This window comes from Prionailurus viverrinus, chromosome D2, assembly GCF_022837055.1.
Source record: "Prionailurus viverrinus isolate Anna chromosome D2, UM_Priviv_1.0, whole genome shotgun sequence".
NCBI lineage: Eukaryota > Metazoa > Chordata > Mammalia > Carnivora > Felidae > Prionailurus > Prionailurus viverrinus.
In genome coordinates, this window is record NC_062571.1 from 51,519,754 (window position 1) to 51,541,415 (window position 21,662).

Below are 21,662 nucleotides of genomic sequence, written 5' to 3' on the forward strand. Positions count from 1 at the left end.
CTGAGTTGTAACAAGGAAAAGGTAAACACCAACCTGTTTTAAGGTCTGAAATGTTTAAATCTCCTTAAGTGCACAGATAATTCTCATGAATCCTGTTTTCTCAAGTTTTGAGCCTCAGAAACAATTTCATTGCTGCAAATTATTAAAGGCTACACTTATCACATAAATCACTGGCATGGACCACTGACCAACGAACATGACTTCTTTATTAGAACACAGTATGCTAAAAGAAAAAACTAGTTGAAAGAACTTTAATGGCACACCGAATCTACTTTTAGAGTTTTCATATTGTATCAAGCTCCCATGTCAAGTTCATTAAAAACCCAAGTTAGAGGGTCGCACTGGCTTTAGTAAATCATTCATAAATTGGGCAGCAACCCATCCAGCAAATGGAACCTCCATAAAGCTGCAGAAAAGGAAAGGTTTTTAAAGACCAAGAAGAAGTTGAAAAGGAAATTGTTAGCAAAGAAAACATTCTCTTAGGCAAGGATTTCCTCCTAGTATTGACCAGAACATTCCAGTTAGCAGTTAGACTAAAGTTTACAACCCAGTAGGGAGGAGAGGGGGGTGGCACTGAAACTGTGGTTAGGTTAGGTATTAAGTCTTAGTTTACTGACATGGGGCCTTAACATAATTGATTCCATTTTGGGCTTGTGGTTTGCTTTTTAACAGGTTGTCTATCTCAATGGAAAAGTGTTCAAACCTTTTAATACACAGTTCTTTTGAAACTAATTTTCTTAAGATTTGATTGAACTATATTTTATTAATGTGGCATTATTGTTTTAAAGTTACTCTAGTTAACATTAAATATTGTTTGGGAAAAGGAGTTCAAATATATTATTGAAAACAAACCTATCAATTGTCAGACAATCAAATGAGCTGTCATCAGACATAAACTGCATAAGACACGAATGGTTGTTACAATGCTTAAAAATAGAAGAGCTAATAAAATATGGTAACTTTAAATGTATTTGACTTTTTAATATACATTAATAAAATTTATGATCATTAAACTTAGAAATGTTTCTTCATGACGAAAAGAAAAAAGTTATAATGTTTTCTATCAGAGTAATCAAAGCACCTGATCAATGTTAAACTTATTATTGAAAATGTGTACAAATTAAGCCAAACATGAGCATAAAGAAATAATAGACATTAGAGCAGAAAGAAAAATCTCAGTGATACTAAGAGTTGATTATCTGAGAAGACAGGCAAAAGTGACAAACTCTAGGCTAGGCCAAGTAAAAAATCAGAAATGAAAGAGAAGACATTACAACGAATGGCACAGAAATCAAATGGATCATAAGAGACTATTCTGAACAATTGTATGCCAACAAATTAGATAATCTAGAAGACTGGATAAATTCCTAGAAAGATACAACCTATTAAGACTGAATCATGAAGAAATGGAAAATCTGAACAGACCCATAACAAACAAGTACTGAATCAATAATCAAAAGCCTTCCAACAAAATAAAATCCAGGACCAGGTGGTTATAAAACCCATTCTACCAAACCGAATTCTAGCAAACATTTGAAGAATGAATGCCCATCCTTTTCAAACTCAAAGAATTTAAGAAAAAGGAACACTTCCAAATTCATCTTACAAGGTCAGCATTACCTTAAAGCCAGACAGAAACACTACAAGCAAACTACAGGACCATACCCCTGAGGAACAAAGACACAAAAATCTATGAGCAGACTGAATTTCAGAGCACATTAAAAGGATAAGATATGTATACATTGCATGAGAGTTTGGATTCACCAACCCTGAGATAATTTCTATTTTTATAAATTTATAAAAGCCAAGGAAACTATAAATTCTGTTTCTTGAATATATAACAGAAGTATTTTTAAAATGTTCATTGTGGGATGAGTACAGTAGAGAATGCTCAACAGACGCTGAGACATGAATGAGAGAACTAAGAAGATACAGACCTTTTAATAAAGTGAGAAGACACTGTTACGTATTTTCACAGATGGGGTAAGGATCATGTCCAGAGTCCGGAAGCACAGCTGGTTACTGGCCAAGCTCAAACTACAGCCTGTACTTCTTAGTTCTTACTCTAGTCTTCTTTCCACTTTACTACTATGAACTCACATAAATAGACAAAGGTGATTTAATAATAATATAGGGGCATCAGGGTGGCTCTGTCGGTTAAGAGTCCAACTCTTGATTTCAACTCAGGTCATGATCTCTCAGTTTATGGGATCAAACCCCACACCTTGGGATTCTCTCTCCCCCTCTCCCTCCCCCACAAGCACGCCCTCACTCGCTCGCTCTCTCAAAATAAATAAACTTTACAAAAGAGTAATAATGCTATAGATAAGGCCTAAATTTGATGCTGTATGTGGAAAATTGGGGATTTCTTAGAGACATGCACAGAACAAGTCAAACCCTGCTGACAGGTATGTATAAAGGGAGGAAGGGATAATGGGAGAGGTAAATCCTCCTAGGCAAAGGCAAAGGCAGTGCGAGGCACTGAGGCTTCAAAACAACAAAAAATCAACTGTGGAACAAGAGAGAACAGTTTTATATATTCTCTTGACTTGGAAACTAGAGAAAAATGTAAGAAGTTTGGTTCATTCACTTATTCATTCAGCAAACATTCCTTAGCACCTACTATGTGGCACTGGCCGTGCTCAGTCCTGGAAACATGATCAACGAGCAATGTGTGGCACTAGCCCTCTAGGAGAATACTGTTTGACAAAGGAGAGAGATGTTTGGCCTAACAATAGCCTGCATGGAAGAGCAATTTTCGAGTAAGCAGAGTGTACAGGGAGAGACTGACCTAGTGAAGGAGGAGTAACTGAAGACTTGCTAGAGGAAGTAATATTCATCTGTCAAGAGGATGAATCAGGCAGCCATGCAAAGGAGGAGGACAAGAGTTGCAGATGAGGAAACACTTGTACTACCATTTCTCTTGACTTCTCTGCAGACTTAACAGAACTGGCACATTTTCCTGCTGGGGTTTCATGACATCACCAGCTACCCTTTTTCAATCTTCTATGCAGGCTTGTCCTCTTTTCAACATCTTAATGTTGCTCAGCCCCAAAATCTTCTGTCTACATTCTCACATTTGGTGACTTTTATCCAGATCACTAGCCTGATATCTAGGCCTGGTCTCACCACTGAGCTACAGATTAATGCGTCCAAAAACATTTCAAATCTATTGTTTATCAGACATTTCAAAAACAATATGGCTTACCTGGGGCAGCCCTCCATTTTTTTGTGTTGAGTGGATGAGCTCTCTTGGAACACACTCATGTTAATAAGAGGAGCCAAAGTTGGTTTAAGCACAGAAAAGAAAATGCATTTAAGCTCAGCTACTACTGAGGATGAGTAGTATTTAGCAATGCATTGAAAGAGAAAAACACTATTTCAAGCCAATTACACTCTTCTCTATTTTTACCTTATTTCATCTCTTAACAATAATCATCCCTAAGAAGGCATGTTTTTTTGAAATTCTTTCTTTTATATGTAGCCTAAATTTTCATAAAAATTTAACAATATACATTCTCAGTAATGACATAATTTTACCAAGAAACATACATGAACCTGAGTCACTGGGACAATGTCAGTGATGCCAGTCATCCAGGTATAGGCGTTAATTCTTAGATACTAGACTTGGTTTTGCATGGTTCCTCCACTATCTAGCTGAACATGTATAACCAAAGAACTCTTGCAGCCGTCTGAGTCATTATGAAAGCCAAAGACAACAAAAGGGTTTGCTAACTTTTTGAATTCCTAGGTATATGGCCTTGCCCTTCAATTAAAAAAAAATTTTTTTTAACCTAACCACATCCCCTCACCGACAGCTTTTTGTTGCAAATACAAAATACAATCATGAGAAGAGTGAATAGTTCAACTCTCAGCCTGATTTATAATGACAGTTTTCTGATACAAGGGAAATGAAGAATTGAGCAGATTCTGTGAAGTGAAAATTCCCAATTATGTTGTTCCCTTGTATTAATTAAACAGGTGCTAGGTAGTTTTCAGAGTAGCACTTCTGAGACCTCTGTTGTACAGAATTACTTACAGTTGTTAAATGCTGTGCTCTTCTCAATGCAAGCAGGGATACAAATCCTGATTGAACATCTACAAGGTACAACATACCATTTTGTTTGGACTCCCTTGAGGAGTCACTACTAACCCTGAGGCACTTCTTATATTTTACCAAATTGTTTTTTTTAAATAAAGCAAAATAGTCTGCTTTAAAAGGATTCCAATGTTTGTCAAACACGCTAATGAAAAAAATTAAAGATCTTAACCCACTTCACTATCACCCTATTCCGTGATTTGCAAAAGCAAAGTATTTTCACTGGGTTCTGTATGCATAAATGATCCCTATTTTTAGAGTAGAATTTAAGGTCTCTCAGAAACTAGACCATCTCCTCCATGCCCAAGAGTTAAACTAATCTAAGTCTGTGACTTCAAAACCTGCAACTTTTGACAAAACTTCATTCTGATTTCCAGAATAGAATTCTAAGAAACTAATCAATATTTTTTCTTAGTCATCTTTCAAATGCCTCACATATCAACCTATGTGCAACAAAACTTGTCATCTTCAACAAAACCATTCTTCCATTTATATTCTCTGTGTCTTTGAATAATCCAGTATCTCAAACCAGAAGCCAAGAAGTTATCCTAGAGTCTTTTTCCTTACCCCTCATATTCAGTCCACTACCAAGATCTTTGAGTTTCTCTACCTAAGTATGTCTAGAACCCTTCCTGCCTCTCCATTACCAATTCTACAACTCCAGTTCAGGCCTACATCATATCTAAACAATTTACAATAGCTTCACCAAGTTGTTTTTCTTCTATCCATGTCCCTTCTTCCCCATCAGTCACACAGTCATGGAAGCCTGTGCTTATGGTCATGAGATTTATCTTTCTAAGTCAGAAGTGTGATCACATCACTACCTTTTCAAAGTTCTTCAATGGCTTCCTGCCCCCCTCCAGAACATTATCTCAATTCCTTTACCTGGCCTACAAGACCCTTTTTCATATAGCATCCCGCGTCTTCTGTTAGCAATCTTAACCTACATGTCCCGAATCACTTTATTTTCCAATTTGTAGAGAACACCTTCACTCACTTAGGTATCCAGGCCTATACACATTAAGGTTATTCTTTGCATAGAATCCTGACGTATTCTTGCTTATCCATTAAACTCTCATTTACAATTCAAGTCCAAACTCAAGTAGTTTCCACTGTTAAAGCTTTCCTGGACTCCTGAAATCTTAGAATCTCATTTCAGTCTCTCTGTTGAACATATTAAAGATATAATAACCCTCCTTTCGTAACACATTTTTCTTTATATATCTCCCTATGAAATTATGCATTCTTTGAACTTACGATCCTTGCAGCTTATCACTTACAGTAGTGCCTGACATGTGGTCAATATGCAGTATTTTTAAGAAATTGATTTGAATCAATCAGTGTATGAAAACACAAGGTTGACCTGAAAATATAAGGCATTCTTTTTGCTTCAACTGCTTTCCAACTTGATCAACTGTTACTCTAGGATCCTGAGTCACCTGAGATATTTGACATCTGAATCCTGCCTCTTAAGTTCTTTAAAGCCTGTTTTATGATATTTCCTGCACAAAGAGGAAGTAGTGAATGTGAAGAATAGATACGTAAATGCATAGATGAATTTTTGCCTAGGTCACCTCCAGAGTCCCTTTCAGTTCTGTCCTGTGTCTCTTGGCCAAGCGCCAAAGCAAATATATGTTATTAATGAGTTATTTCAGGCCATTTATCAGACCAACCAAGTGACTGGCTTTCCTAAACACTGCAAGGCAGGTTAAGAACTGAGAGGAAAAGTACATGAAGCAAATCTGTATCCTCCTGTGAAGAACCAATCCAGGGTTTGGTTACAAAATTGGAATGTTCCTTTTGCTGCCTTTACACTGAAGATTTGCCCACTGCTTAGGTTCAGTGGGCAAATAGGGAATGTGCCCGGCATATGGAGGCTTCCAAAACTCACATGAACACCAAAAATTTAAATAGGACGTGAAATAAAATCAAAGAAAATGAACCAGACCTTTTGTTTCACCTGGCCAGAGGATCTATATTACATGTTACTATTTATTCAAATTCCTAAATTTTTTCTAAAATGTCTAGTGCAGAGTCAGATACTTTTCGAGTTCGACAAGGCCTCCGTCACCCAGTGGCCAGGTGCTTCCCAGACACTGATCCTTAGTGCCCTGGGGGTTCTGATGTGATACCTCAGGAACCAAACAGGAGAGCAAGATCCAGCCCCCTTCCCTTGCTTCAACTCAAGCAGCAAGTCTCTTGTCTATTGCATTTCTTGTTCAATAATGGAACCCCACACATGATTTCATTTGGTGGGGATGAAAGGATTCTGTGTAAAAGTTTGAAATATTCTGTTATTCCAAATTCCTTTGATTTACACAGAAGGAATCTGAGGCTTAGAAAGGTTAAGTGATTCCTCACTAAGTGGCCGATGACCAGGACCTGCCCAGGTATTCTAATGCCCATTAAAATGGAAGCAATAGACCTGAGAATACGTTTTAGAGCACAAGTGCCTGAAATCAAACTCTGCCACTGTCACCTGACTTTAAACAATTCATTTGTCCTATCATCAGACCTCATCTAAAAAATGGGATTCATATTGGCACATGCCTCATAGAATTGTTTTGAGAAATCAGTGGGTTAATACATACCAAGTGTCTGGTACATACATAATAAGCACTGAAAATACTACCTGTTGTTACTACAACTGTAGTTTTCTGGAACTCAGAAACTTCAGGATTAGGGAATATGGTAGTTTCCTATTGTTGCTTTAACAGATGGTCACAAATTCAGTGGCTTAACACAAATTGGGGCACTTGAGTGGCTCAGCTGGTTAAGTGTCCAACTCAATCTTGGCTTAGGTCATGATCTCATGGTCCCAGGCTTGAATCCAACATTGGGTACTGCCCTGGGCACAGAGCCTACTTGGGATTCTCTCCCTCTCCCTTGCTCTTATGCACACATGGGCTCTCTCAAAGGAACAAAAAACCCCACAACAATGTACATTTAATATCTTAAAGAGTTATTGGGATCAGAAATCCAAAAAGGAACTCAGTGGGATGAAATCAAGGTTTCAGCAGGGCTAATGTCTAGGGTAAAATCTGTTCTCTTGACTTTCCCAGCTTCCAGAGGCTGCCTGCATTCCTGGGCTTCTAGTCCCTTCTTCCATCTTCAAAGTCAGTAGGGCAACATTATCCACTCTCTCTCTGGTTCTGATTCTCCAGCCTCCCTCTTTCACCTATTTTACTTGTGTTTATGTTAGGCTCACTCAGCTAACCCAGGATAACTTCCCTAAGTCAAGACCCTGAACTTAAATCACACCTACAAAGGCCCTTTTTCCCTGTAAGGAGATATATTCACAGCCCCTAGGGATTTGTACATGGACATACTGAAGAGACTGTTACTCTGTGTATCATAGGCAAGTTATGTAAATAAGCAAAACAGTTTTGTATAAGAGGGAATGGGGTGGACTGTTTATGCATTACTCAAAGGAAATCTTATTTTTTAAATATTAGATAAACCAATACATCCCAAACCTGGCATGGCATGAGTCCACTGGTGTGGGATCCCTGCTCTATGACATTTCATTGTTTGTTTGGCCCACATCTACACGAAGCAAAGAAGAAAGGTGGTAATTTCCAGAATCTGTGTTACCTAAGAAACCTACATAATTCAAGATATTTTGTTCATAATGAAACAACGTAAGTTTCTATCGAAATTCATATAGTCTGCTTCTTACATGTGTTAAATACCTGGCCATGGGAAATGACCCAGTTTTTCTGTCGACTATTTCAAATTAAACCCTTTAGCAGCCAATAACCACAGGAGTCATACCAACAGGTGCTTCATCCTACACTCCCGTTTTATGTCTTTTTTTTTTTTTTTTTTTTCAGCAATTACACCTGGTTGACTTGGAGATCCTCCAGGGATGGCATCTGTTAGCACTGTCTCCCTTGAAATACAGGCCCACAGTAGTTGATTTGCAAATGTTGATGAAAACCCGAACTGTATTTGTCTGTTGTCTCATGTCTTTGCCACCATATGCTAAGTCCAATTACATCTCACAGTTGGCAGTTGAAAGAAATGAAGTAGTCAATGCAAAGAATCTTCCTTACCACTGGGGAAGTCAAATATTAAACATATCTCCTTTATTGAGTCTGGTTGTTATCATTGTTAACATGGAAAGTGGCTTTTTAAAGTGAGCACTAGAGAGAATCTAAGCTGGTACAGCCATTGTGAAAAACAGAGTGGAGGTCCTTCAAAAAATTAAAAATAGAATTACCATATGATCCAGTAATTCCACCACTGAGTATTTACCCAAAGAAAATGAAGAGTAATTCAAAAAGATAGACGCACTCTCATATTTATAACAGCATTATTTACAATATCCAAGACATAGAAGCAACCCAAGCGTCCATGCATAGATGGATGGGTAAAGGTATGATGTACACACACACACACACACACACACACACACACACACACACTGCAATGGTACTCAGCCTAAAAAATAATTAAATCTTGTCATTTGTAACATGGATGTACATAGAAAGCACAATGTTAAGTGAAATAAGTTAGAAAAAGACAAATAACCAGATGATTTCACCCATACATGGAATTTAAGAAACAAAGAAAAAAAGACAAACCAAAAACCAGACTCTTAAATATACGTAACTGATGGTTACAGAGGGGAGGTGGGTGGGGGTTGGGTGAAACAAATGAAGGTGACCAAGAGCACTTATGATGAATCATTGAATTATATTGTACATCTGAAACTAATATAACACTTAATTATACTTGATTTTTTTTAAAAAAATGAGCACAAGAGGATCCTTCTGAGTATACACATCTGTCACTACTATGTAGATTTGTCCTCATAAAGCAGGAGTTTCAAGCATGAAAACTAAGGGTCTTTGAGGCAAAGACATTGAAGGGGATTAGTAGGAAGAAGAGAGGTAAACAACAGATAATGAAGTTATCATGTGTCCCTACGCATGACAATGGGCATGTGGGGAAACAACTAAGGGTGATCGTCAAAAATCTTAGAAGGAAAAGACTGGTCTTTGTCCATCTCTGGCTGCTAAGTAGATGCAAGAGTGCTAAAGCTAAGAGTTACAAGCCTTAATTTATTGAGCTTTAGTTTATGAGTCATTATTTACTCAACATATGGAAGGAAACAATTACTGTCATATGCCTGATTTTCAGAAAGGAAGCAAACTCCTAAACATGGAGACTTGCTCCACTCAATCAGTTCATTTGTCACTAAATCTCCATCTATAATGGCCACTATGACCAAGTAGAGAAGATGCTGGTATGAGAGTTAGGCAGTTGCTTTTTAGTTCTTGGCATATACTTTTCCTACTGCTGTTTTAATAAGTTACCATAAACCTAATGGTGTAAAACAATGAAATTTGTTATCTTACAGTCTTGGAGACTAGGAGTCTGAACAGAGTCTTATGAGGCTAAAATCAAAAGGTGTTTAAAGCTGTGTTCCTTCTGGAGACTCTAGGGGAGAATCTGGGGGTTTTTCCCCCCATTTCTAGCTTTCAGAGACCACCTGCATTCCTAGACTTGTGGCTCCTTCTGTCTTTAAAGGGCAACACTCCAACCTCTGCTCTTGTGGTCACATTTCCCTTTTCTAACTTAGACCTTCTGATCTAAGGACCCTTGTGATTACATGGGGCCCACCTAGATAATCCCTGATAATCTACCCATCTCAAAATCCTTAATTTAATTCCATCTACAAAGTCTCTTTTTCTAGGTGAGGTGATATTGCCACTGATTCTGAGGATTAGGATGTGGGTGATTATTTTGTCTAGTGCAGATTTGTCAAGGAAGACTTTATTCCAGAAGCTACAGAACCAAATGTCCACAGAAGACAGACAATATAAATGAATGAAACAGACCAAGAAATGGTGGAAAGGGAAGTAAGCTGGAGCATGAGTAGCATCCTAAAGCATTCAAATTTGAAAAACCGTATGTAATTACCGTGTGGTTGGGGGAAGAAAAAAAAAAAGGTCTCTGCTTTATACCCGCTGACTTGCAGTCACTGTTTGAAACCAAATATTTGCCGTTTTCAAAGAGCCTCATTTGCTGTAGAGGAGGTACTTTGTTAAAACAGCCACATGCATTCTGCAACCAAATACACACTGACATGAATCTATAAAAGCCTAAAAAGAATATGCTAAAAAGAAGAATGAGGTTTAGAGCATCATGTTAGTGGAGAGACCCACCACCAACTAATTGGAACAGGCCACGAAGGAAGCTGACACTTGTAAGAAATAGAGGAAAAATAAAAAAGGATGGTGACCCTGTTCCCAGCAGGCTCAGAAAGAGCTCTCTGGCTTGGAGGCAGATGAGAGCCTGCTAAGTAGTCTGCAAGGACTGATGGCTCATACATTTCTCAAAGTACCAACCGTGACATTGTAGCCCATGTTCCAAGGACACAGGAAGAGACAGCAGCAAGGTCATGTTCATGCTGGACTTGAACTTAGAGAAGCTCTGCCCACTCCTGAGGTTTGGTGTGTGTTATAAGGGAGATAGGGATGGGGCATCACACTGAATATGTTGAGTATCTGGCCATGGTAAGAAATGAATTCATCAGTTATGAGATTCCGTGCTTGCAGACACTATGAAACTTAGATCAAAAATCAGGATTTATATCAAAGGTTTCTAGAGGTCTGGAACAGAATTTAATACATGGTAGCAGGGAGGAACAAGATGGACAGTCAGCAGAAGATGACAATTAGGGCAGCTCATGCATGGGTGGAGGGGGGGATTCAATTAGAATTTGTATGGGGAGAGACATGCTCTTCTATTTAAAAACCAGAGGAAACAAGCACATGGATGTCTGGTTATTAAAGCAAAGGCCGTATGATTGTCTAGAAGGGACAAGTTGACCCAAAGGAAATTTTTTTTACACAGAAACCATAACAAATCTAAGTGTGTATGTAGGAGAGAAAAGAGGAAAGAGACAGCAGGAAAAAGATGACACAGAGGGAGGAAGACAAAGTGCTTTACTGAATGATTTGTACTCAGTAAGGGTGAAATTATGAATTAGCTTTTTCTGTTGTTATATGCTATCGCCTTCCAACAAGTTTTGTCAATCATTTTCCTGCCTCTGGATGAAATCCCAAAAACATAAAATGGCTTCTCCTGTCATTCACACATACAAGTGAATAGTATTCTGATATGAAATTCTCAGTTTAGTCCTATCTAATACCAAAGCCTTATTCTCTTGTGTCAGTCAAACCCTCTTCCCTGTCCTTCTGTATCTTGGGCTGGCAGAGGTATGGAGAGCTGCAGCATTGGGGGGGGGGGGCTCAGTCAGCTTCTGACTTTCTCTCTGTTCCCCTCTTCAACTCACTAGGCTGTCTGGTTTTCCAGGGCTCAAGAGGAGGGAGAAGGGAGAGAGAAGGCAGAAAAGATTCTGCTTGATGGGTACTGGTAGCCACCAGAAACTCTTTCCTCGTTCCCCTCTCCCCTTGTCCTGGTCTCTCATGGGACACTTCTGTGGCATCTTCAGAAACCATCACTGTGCATTTCTCATCCACCGTCCCCGTGTCACAGGATACAACACCTCTACCACTTCTAGGTGGTTGCCCATGACTCTCCCCTCAGCCCTAACATCTAATGGTTCACCCCATACATGCTTCCCCTCATGGACTCACACACACTCCAGGAGATCCTTTCAGGCACCATCTAAGTAATGTAATTTCAGCTCCTACATCAATGTGTATCTGGTCCGTATCTAGTAGACCATTTTGAATGCAGCCCTGTGTCTGCTCTCCCACCAGAAACAATCTCCTTGAAGCACTTTCCTTGATAAATCCCAAGTGTATTTATCAGGGTCCTCATTATCAGCAGGCACAGGTCAAGCTCTGCAGGTGATTTCCTAAAGCGTCCCTGAGGAGACATGAGACCAGAGTTAAACATCTCTCTACTTGTCTTCTATGCCTTCCTGAAGTTACCCACAATCTTAACATGGCTTATATAGATGGCTGAACACCTACCATTCTCAGCCTTTTGAATCCCTCCTGTAATTCCCAGATACAGGGAAAAGCCACAGTTAATACCCTGTTACACAGATGATACACATATATATTTGTGTGTGTGCACACGTGTGTATGTGTCTCTAGGTAGTGGCTAGCTGCCTAAGAAATATGGAATTGGAGCCCTAGAATTCAAAGGAAAGACATGAGGCCTGAGCAGTGGTTTCCTGCAAGAAAACAGATTCTAAGAAAAGAGCTGATTAACAACAGTGGGGAAGTAAGAGATTTTACAACAGTAATGACTGGCATTGGATTTTTAGTTGTTTCTGAATCTGGGCAGAAATGCCCTTCAGAGGGGCGCCTGGGTGGCTCTGTTGTTTAAGCATCCAACTTCGGCTCAGGTCATGATCTCACAGTTTGTGGGTTCGAGCCCCGTGTCAGGCTCTGTGCTGACAGCTTGGAGCCTGGGGCCTGCTTCGGATTCTGTGTCTCCCTCTCTCTCTCTCAAAAATAAACGTTAGAAAAAAAAAAAAAAAAAGAAATGCCCTTCACAACACCCAAATCTTCAGGATGATTCTATCACCATATTATCACTGAATTAGTGCAGCATTGCTTTGGGAAACAAAGGAGAGGCGTTTTCATTTCCATTTAGGAGAGAAGGGACAGGACAGACTGGGAGCAGGCAGCATTTGTGGTGAAGTGATGGTGGGAGGTTCTTAATGATTTAGCCAAACAGGAAGTTACAGGCAACTTCAGGCAAGAGTTAGCTCCACTTTGGGGCAACTTGCAGAATCTTTGAATTCTCCTTGGTATTTAGGTTGGAAGCTTGATGTATCTCAAGTGCATGTCAAACAAGATGGTGCCTTCAGAAGGCTGGACAGCATGGAGGTATTCAAGATACATGTAACTAATATAGAATTCTGTGTTTTAAAGTTTTCTAGTGTAAATTTGAGGTTGCAGAGTTTGATCAAACTTCAAAATGTTCCACCATTATTAAATAGCCATAGACCAAAACCAACATCACAAGGATATCAAATACGTACAAGAATCAAGTACAAACTACGTACCTACTAGCACAAGTCGTACATGTTTTGTTGAAGAGTACTTTGAGGATTAGACTGGGTAATCCCTAACTTTTTTGAGCCTTTATTATTTCAGTGTTTTATTGCTTGAGCTCTTACTTCCATGGGCTCTAAGTTCCCTTATTCAGACCACATGCTTCCAAGTCTCACTTTGAGGTTGAGAATGGGATTCTGATGAGACAAAAGCCGACGACAGGAAAATAATTGGTTTCCCTAGGACTCCAGACGTTTCTTGCAAAGGAGGTAAAGGGCAGGAGGCAGATCCAAGTTTGGTCTCTGCCAAACTCACCATGACGCCCTGCATGCCATGTTAAGGTCAGCTGTGCTAGGCCGAGTTGCAGGTTTCCTCCCTATAGGCTAAGGTTTTGTAACTTCTGATATTCCAGGACCTTGTAGGTTGACTCATTAAAGCCACAGGAGAGTGGCTCACACCACTCAGACTTGCCCAAGGCTCATTGTAAACCAGAAAATCAATTTGCTAATTTACAGCGATTCAGATTCAGCTACCATTTGTTTGGAACACGCTGCATGTCAAACATTGAGCTTAAGGCTTTCTTACTGGTGATCTCATTTAATCCCCTTGTCAATGGTCAATGGATGTCCCCAAAAGCAAGCCTATTTAGAAAAATGCCTAAGGTTTAAAGAGTTTCTTGAAAATACTGAATCAAGGCAAAGAGAAATAGATGATCTGTAGAGGTAATCTTACAATATAACGATGTTCTGGAGTCTTTCTCTTATAATACATACCTGCTTATGATACAAGTCTCAGTAAGGAAACCCAAACCGTCCCCCACTGGCAGTGGCGGACCCTGACTGATCAAAACTTTCTCCTAACCCTTTTCAGTATTTTATGCTGACACTTTGTGCCTCCCACAACATCTTATTCCCTTACAACCAGACTGCCTCTGAAGAAAATCCATGTGTAGTACATTTTTCTGAATACAGGAGAATGTCCCCCATCTCTTAAATAGATGCAAACTCTTTCCTGAACCTGACTGATCTCATTTTCCACAGTAGCATATATAGCAATTTACCTCCAGAGTAAATCTCTGGGACCTTCTAGACCTAGGCTGAGAGCAGAGGGTAACCTGTGCCCTCTGTGGCTTTAGGCATGGCATAAGGATGTAGGAGGGAGGAGGAACACAGATAGAAAAGATTCCAACTGTTTTTGTTTAAAAAAAATTTTTTTAATGTTTATTTTTGAGAGAGAGAGAGTGTAAGCAGGGGAGGGACAGAGAGAGAGGGAGACACAGAATCCAAAGCAGGCTCCAGGCTCTGAGCTGTCAGCACAGAGCCTGATGCGGCGCTCAAAGTCACAGACCACGAGATCATGACCTGAGCTGAAGTTGGATGCCCAGCTGACTGAGCCACCTAGGTGCCCCAAGAGATTCAAACTTTTTTTTTTTTTTTTTAAATTTTTTTTTTTTCAACGTTTATTTATTTTTGGGACAGAGAGAGACCGAGCATGAACGGGGGAGGGGCAGAGAGAGAGGGAGACACAGAATCGGAAACAGGCTCCAGGCTCTGAGCCATCAGCCCAGAGCCCGACGCGGGGCTCGAACTCACGGACCGCGAGATCGTGACCTGGCTGAAGTCGGACGCTTAACCGACTGCGCCACCCAGGCGCCCCGAGATTCAAACTTTTAAAGTTTACAATCACATGGAAAAACTGTCTCAGCTGTATCAATGAGATTTTTTTTAATGATTTGACAAGTTTATTTTTTTAATTTGTTTTTTTAGAGTACATTATTTAAATTCAAGTCAGTTAACATACAGTGTAGTATTGGTTTCAGGAGTAGAACCCACTGATTCATCACTTATATCCAACACCCATCATCCCAACAAGTGCCCTCCTTACTGCCCATCACCCATTTAGCCCATCCTCCCCCCAGTCCAGCAACCCTCAGTTTGTTCTCTGTATTTAAGAGTCTCTCATGGTTTGCCCCTCTCCCTCTTTTTATTTTTCCTTCCCTTCCCCTATGTTTAAATGCCACATGAGTGCAATCATATTTGTCTATTTTTTTAAATTTATTTAAGCATTTATGCAGTGTCATGCACTTGGTATATAGAGATGCATAAAGTCATTTTACTTTCAAAGAACTCGTCCAATAGGGAACACAAACACTTAAGGAGATGTTTCTAATACAGTGAGCTAAAGGTTAATGGAGGTACAAATATGGTACCACCAGAGAACTGAGGTTTGGAAAATTGTGACTATGTGGCCAAAGTCTCATAGCTAAAGTGACATTTGAGTGGTTTTAAATTAAGGACAAATTCACTGCACAGGAAAAGGAAGGGTAGTGAAAGAAGGGGTGAGGAGAAATGTTTAGGGAAGGTTTTCCAAGTGGAAGAAACAAACCCCTAAGACACATAGGACTTTTTAGAAAATGCACGACACTTGATATACTAAAGCAATTCACGTGAGTAGAAATGAGGCTGAGAATTAGGCAGGATCAAATCAAAATTGACTAACTGTTAAGATTAGAAGCTTGAATTGCAGTTGGTAGCCATTAAGTGTGTAATTTAAGCAATGTCATGTCATGAGTGTATTGGCCTTTTTAAAAGAATACTATTATGATTTGTAAATGTTACTTTGTTTTGTGACTGCTAACTAAAAATAACGTGTGAATGACAGTATTTGTTTTAGGGAAGTATATTACTCTATCCTAATGTGTTTTATAATATTACTTTGATAATATTCTAAATATTTTGCAATGTGTTTTCTTATCTAGTATTTCCTGATATACCAACAACTCAATATATAGTATATAGTCTGGTATAGTGGGGAAGAAAGCTAAGCTTAGAGACAGAAAACTTAGCTAGAAAGAGGAAGAGTAGCAACTCAGAGCCATGCAACCTTGATGAGTAACTTTTCTGAGATTCAATTTTCTCATCAGTGAAATGGGGATATTGATATTCACCTTCCGATTGACCATGAGGATTAAATTAACAAACAAGGGAGATAGCCCTTGGATCTAACAAGTCTCCCAGGGATTCCAATTCATGAAACCTAGGGTGCTGTTAGGTGATATTTAACAAACCTTGCTGATCTTGAGTGGTCAACTTCAATCTAATGAGATAGCGTTTGGGGTCATCCTATCGGAAACTAGGGATGGGGCTAAAGTCCAGACCCCCAGAACAATGCACCTGCATTATTCAGCATGCCAAAGCCTCAAAATGAAAATTTATTTAAACAGTGTGTTAATATACATGGGAAGAGGTTCTGATTCCTTGACCCAAATGTGACTGGTTTGCTGCTTAAATAAAAAAAAAAAATAGTTGAGAGAAAACCTATTCCAACCTCTTCCCCTCTTAATGAAAAAATAGAGCTTTTCCTTACCACAAACTGTATTCTACACTCCTAACCAGATAGAGTGCTATCTACTGATTTAAGGTTGATTTCCTGACATGAAAGTAAAATCCTGACTGAACAATAATCCCACTAAAGAGAAATAGGTGGATTCCCATTTCAACCCATATGTTCTATGTAATGAAGTTCTCAGGAGCAGGGCTCTTACTAAAGCTGTCAAAATACAAGCCAAAATATAACAGGAAACAAGATTTTTCCAAAAAAGTGAACACAGCCTCATTTATTAAAAATAGATTGTGTTTCTTATGATTCCAAGACCAAACTGAGCAGAATAAATGAATTTAAATAAAGCCATTCAAGTAGAAAGGAGGAAATTTGTTAGAATTATAATAAAAATCCAAGAAATTCCATTTCAGAGAAAATGCTGGGCTAGATTAACCAATATTCCTGCTGGAAAAAAAAAACCTAAAAATTCTGGATAAAATGTGTTTAAAAAAAAACTTCAAGTTCATAGAAGAGTTGAAAATATAGTAAGATATCAACTAATTCTAAGTCATGTAACTGGATCACTGAAGCCGCTTTGACTCATTGGCATTTACCAAACCTCCTGAAGATAAACTCCAGATATGACTGTTTTGTACAGGAAAAAAAAAGTAAAAATCTAGAGCTTATGAAGTATAAAAATCAGGAGATGCTCTTCACATTAAAACAGAACCTCCAAGGACTAACCCCTCAAGCAAAGATGCAACAATTAACTATGTGTCCCTACTACTCCCCACAAAGACAACTGCACACCCACCCTCAAAGAAAATTGCATGGGGAGTTGCACTGTGGAGAAGTGTTAAACAAAACAAAAATGCTAAGAAAAAAAAAAAAACTAAAACTTGGTCATCAAAAAAATAAAATAAAAAGTCTCTCAAAAAATGGTCCCAGAGTATGACTGCCTTCAAGGACCTACCACAAGTAAAAATAAATCTTGTCTGGAGATACTGGTCTTCAAACTAAACCTCAAAGTATCATTACAAATAGGTACCTTCAAGGACAAAAAGTAAAATAAAGCTGAGGACATATGGGAACCATGTACATTAAGCAAGCACCACTACAAAGAAAAGACAACAGAAAGATTCCAAAGTCTTCTGGTATTAGAACTGGAAGAACAGATTATTAATTAACTGTGCTTCAAATACTGAAAACCAAGACAAAATTGAAAATACATAGGTAATAGGAAAATGTTAACAGTGAATAGATTTCAATAAAAAACAAATAGTGTCTAAAAGTTTTAAACCTAATAACTAAAATGGAAAACTCCGCGGTGGTGTTTGACAGCAGATGCAACAGAGCTTAAGAGAATCAATAGGGGACTTCCAAGATGGCTGAGTAAGAGAATCCTAAGCTCACCTTGTCCCAGAAATATAGTTAGGTAACACCCACGTCAGGGTAAATAACCCGAAAAATGACCCCAAGACTGACAAAACAGCCTCCCACAGCTAAATGTAGAGAAAAGCATGGAACAAAGAGGGTAGGAAGGACACAGATGAGGTCAGGAGCTAAAGTGACCCATGGACTGTCCACAGCAGGAAGGGACACCATGGATATAGTGAGAATACAGGAACAGACCGCCATACTAGGCACCTCAAGCATGGGGGACCTGCATGGGGAAAATAAATCCCCCTCACATCTGCCTTTGAAAACCAAAGGAGACTAACCATCAGTGGGGCTTAACATCTGGAACTTTTGAAGTCAGCAGCCTTACCTCTGGGAGATCCAGGACAGTCATCGGAGTCCCCAAACCTAAAGGAACAGCACAAGAAACAGCCCTACTGAGATACTGCACACAGGCAGCCGTCCGAAAAACGGCTGGGGTATACAGGAGGGAGATTCATTTACAAATCTCAGACCATGTGCTGGAGGGGCAGGGATCTTTGCAAGACTTCTCCAGTAACAGAAGAGCTGGTGGTTGCCATTTCTTTTCTTTGCACCATTCCCACTTATATGCCCCGACACATAAGGAACCAGTACAGCAGGAACACTCTTCACCTACCTTGCTAACAGCATGCTCCACCCACACATTCTCCTGAGGAAAGTCCCCCCCCGCCCCATCCTAGCCTCTGCTGGAGTTTTCCCAGGCAGCTGTAGGTCCCCTCCTGTAACAGACCAACAGTGGACCTGGCTAGTACTACATGCCCTGCCTCCATGCTCTTCCTGCCAACAAGCCTTCTCCAGCCCAGCCTGCCTCAGCAAGAGTTTTCCAATGCAGCTACAGGCTTCTTCCACAGCAGACCTGCCTCCTCCAACATCCCTTGATGGAAGTCCATCGAAGTGGTGTCACAAGCCTCCCAGTGTGCAAGCAGCTCCAACAAGGACTAGTAGTACCACACCAAAGTGACTTGTGCCCTGGAGAGGGGGAGATAACCACATATCCTAATTTGTTTGTGGCCCCAGAAGTGGACTGGGGGCAAACTGCTGGTTGAACTGTAGGCCTCACTCACCAAAAGCTTCTCAGGGTACAAGAAATGGAAAGTGCCCTGCAATTTGTTGCTACAGTCCTTCTGACCAATGACTAGTAGGACTCAAGACCAAGGAGGCCCCAGACTGGCCCACTAACTCCACACAGACCAAACCTTGCCCGTAACAGGCAAAGAGAGTCATTGCAAATGAATGGATTGAAGGCAACTGTGACTGTGCCACTGAGTAGGGCACACACAACACACATAAGAGGTGCCCCTGAAGCACCAGGATGTAATGACAAGGGGACACTGCACTGCAGGAGCTCATCATCATAATGCCCCTACTTTCAAAAACAGGAGATGTAGCTAACTTTCCTAACAGAGAAACAGACACAGAGCTACACAAAATGAGACAGAATTATGTCCCAAATTGAAAAACAGAACAAAATCACAAGAGAGCTAACAAACAGATAAATAAGCTTGATAGAGAATTTAAAGTAATAGCCATAAAAGATACTCACTGGACTTGATAAAAAAAAAAAAAGTGGGGAACCTGAGACCCTTAAAGAGACAGAAACAAACAATAACTAGAAATGAGGACATCAATAGCTAAAATTAAAAATACACTAGAGGGAGTAATTAACTAAAGGAAGCAGAAGAACAGATCACCAACCTGGAGGACAGAATAAAAAGGATTCAAGCTGAACAGAAAAGAGAAAAAAAATGGTAAATGAAAACAGACTTAGGGAACTCAGCAACACCATCAATTGTAATAACATCACATTATAGTATTCCAGAAGGAGAAGAGAGAGAGAGGCAGTTAGAAAATTTGAAGAAATAGTAGGTGAAAACTGCCCAAACCTGGACACAAAAATAAATCCAGATCCAGAAGGCACACAAAGTTCTCAACAAAATCAACCCAAGGAGATCCAACAAGACACATAGTAATTAAAATGGCAAAATGTAGTGGTGATAAAGAGAATTTTAAAAGCAACAAGAAAAAAGAAAACAGTTACATACAAGGGGAAAAAAACCCATAAAGCTATAGCTTATTTTTTGGCAGAAATTTTGTAGGCCTGAAGCAAGTGGTAGGATGTATTGAAAGTGCTGGGGAAAACAAAACAATAAACACCTGCAGTCAAGAATACTCTAACCACCATAGCTATCATTCAGAATACAAGTAAAGAGTTTCTGAGACAAAAAAAAAAAAAAAAAAAAAAAAAAAAAAAAAAGGTTAAAGGAATTTATCACCACTAAAGCAGCCTTAACAAGTTGAAAGGCAAGACCATAAGTAGGAATAAGCAAAGTAGAAAGCAGAAAAGCACTAAAATTAGGTATATCCATAAAAATCAGTCATGAGATTCACAAAATAAAAGGATATAAAAGATGACACCATATACCTAAAATGTAGGCAGGACAGGAGTAAAGGAATATATTTAAACTTAAGCAACCATCCGCTTAGTATACAATACTTGATGCATAAGATGTTTTATATAAATCTAATGGTAACCACAAATCAAAAACTAGTAATAGAAATGCCAAAAAAAAAAAGGAATCCAAGTAGAGCAGTAAAAAAAGCTAGTAAACCATGATAAGAGAGCAAGAAAGGAAGGCAAGAACTACAAATACCACCACAAAACAACAAAACGGTATTAAATACATACTTACCAATCATTTTGAATGTGAATGGGCTAAACACTAAGCAAAAGACACAGGTGACAGAACAGATAAAAAAACAAAAAGACCCAAATCCTGAGCAAGATGGTGGCAGAGTAGGAGAACCCTAGGCTTGTCTTATCCCATGAATCTTAGATACTATTAAATCATTCTAATTACCCCAGAAATTGACCTGAAGAATGACAGAACAAACTCCAAAACTAAAGGGGGAGAAGGGAACACGTCGAATAAGGTAGTAAATGTGGAGACATGGTTTAGGGGAGAAACAGACCCTGGCTGCTGCAGAGAAGAGGGAGCCATGGTCTCAGAGGAGGGAGGGAGAGAGGGAGAGGAGCACACAAGAGAACACACAAAGAGAACATTTCCCCATAGAAAATGAGGGGGGCTGAATTTGATTTCTTGCAACCAGCAGGACTTAAAGCTAAGAGTTGTAAATTCAGCAGGCTTGGCTGGGATAGAGCCTGGAGAGCACCATGCTGCTCTTGGAGAGAAGGCAGGCAAACAACTGGGGCATATAGTATGGAAATGTATCTGAAAAGTGCCTGGAACACATGGTGAGATTATCACTCTTCTCAAAGTGCTTCCCTCAGAGGCAGCATTCACTCGCACAACTTTCCAGGAACAAAAGAGCTGGCTGGTGCCATTTCCTTCTGCATCCCTAAGCACCAACCCAGAGCCACAGGTATGAATCAGCACAGGGCCAACACTGGCTAACTTCCTTACACTAAGCCACACCCCCTGTGCTCTGGTAGGACTGCCCTTCTCAGTCACATTTATCTCACTCCCAGTGCCATAGGCAGCTTCCCCAGAAGACCGGCACAAACCCTGCCCATACCATGTCTCCTAGCTAGAGTTTTGCAGGGCCTCATTTCCAGTGTAAGTGGTGACAGGTCTCACTTCACAAGCAGACCAGGGCACAACTAGTTAAAATTCCCCATATTCAGACCAGGGACCAAACACTGCCCACAGCAGTCAAGGAGAGATTCTGCAGACAACTGGCCCAAAGGCTACAGCAGCCAGAACACAAAACCAGAGTGTAAGCAGCACACACCAGAGATACTTCCTAAAGCACCAGGCTCTGGGCACTACATGACTTCTTCAAAAGGCTATTACTTT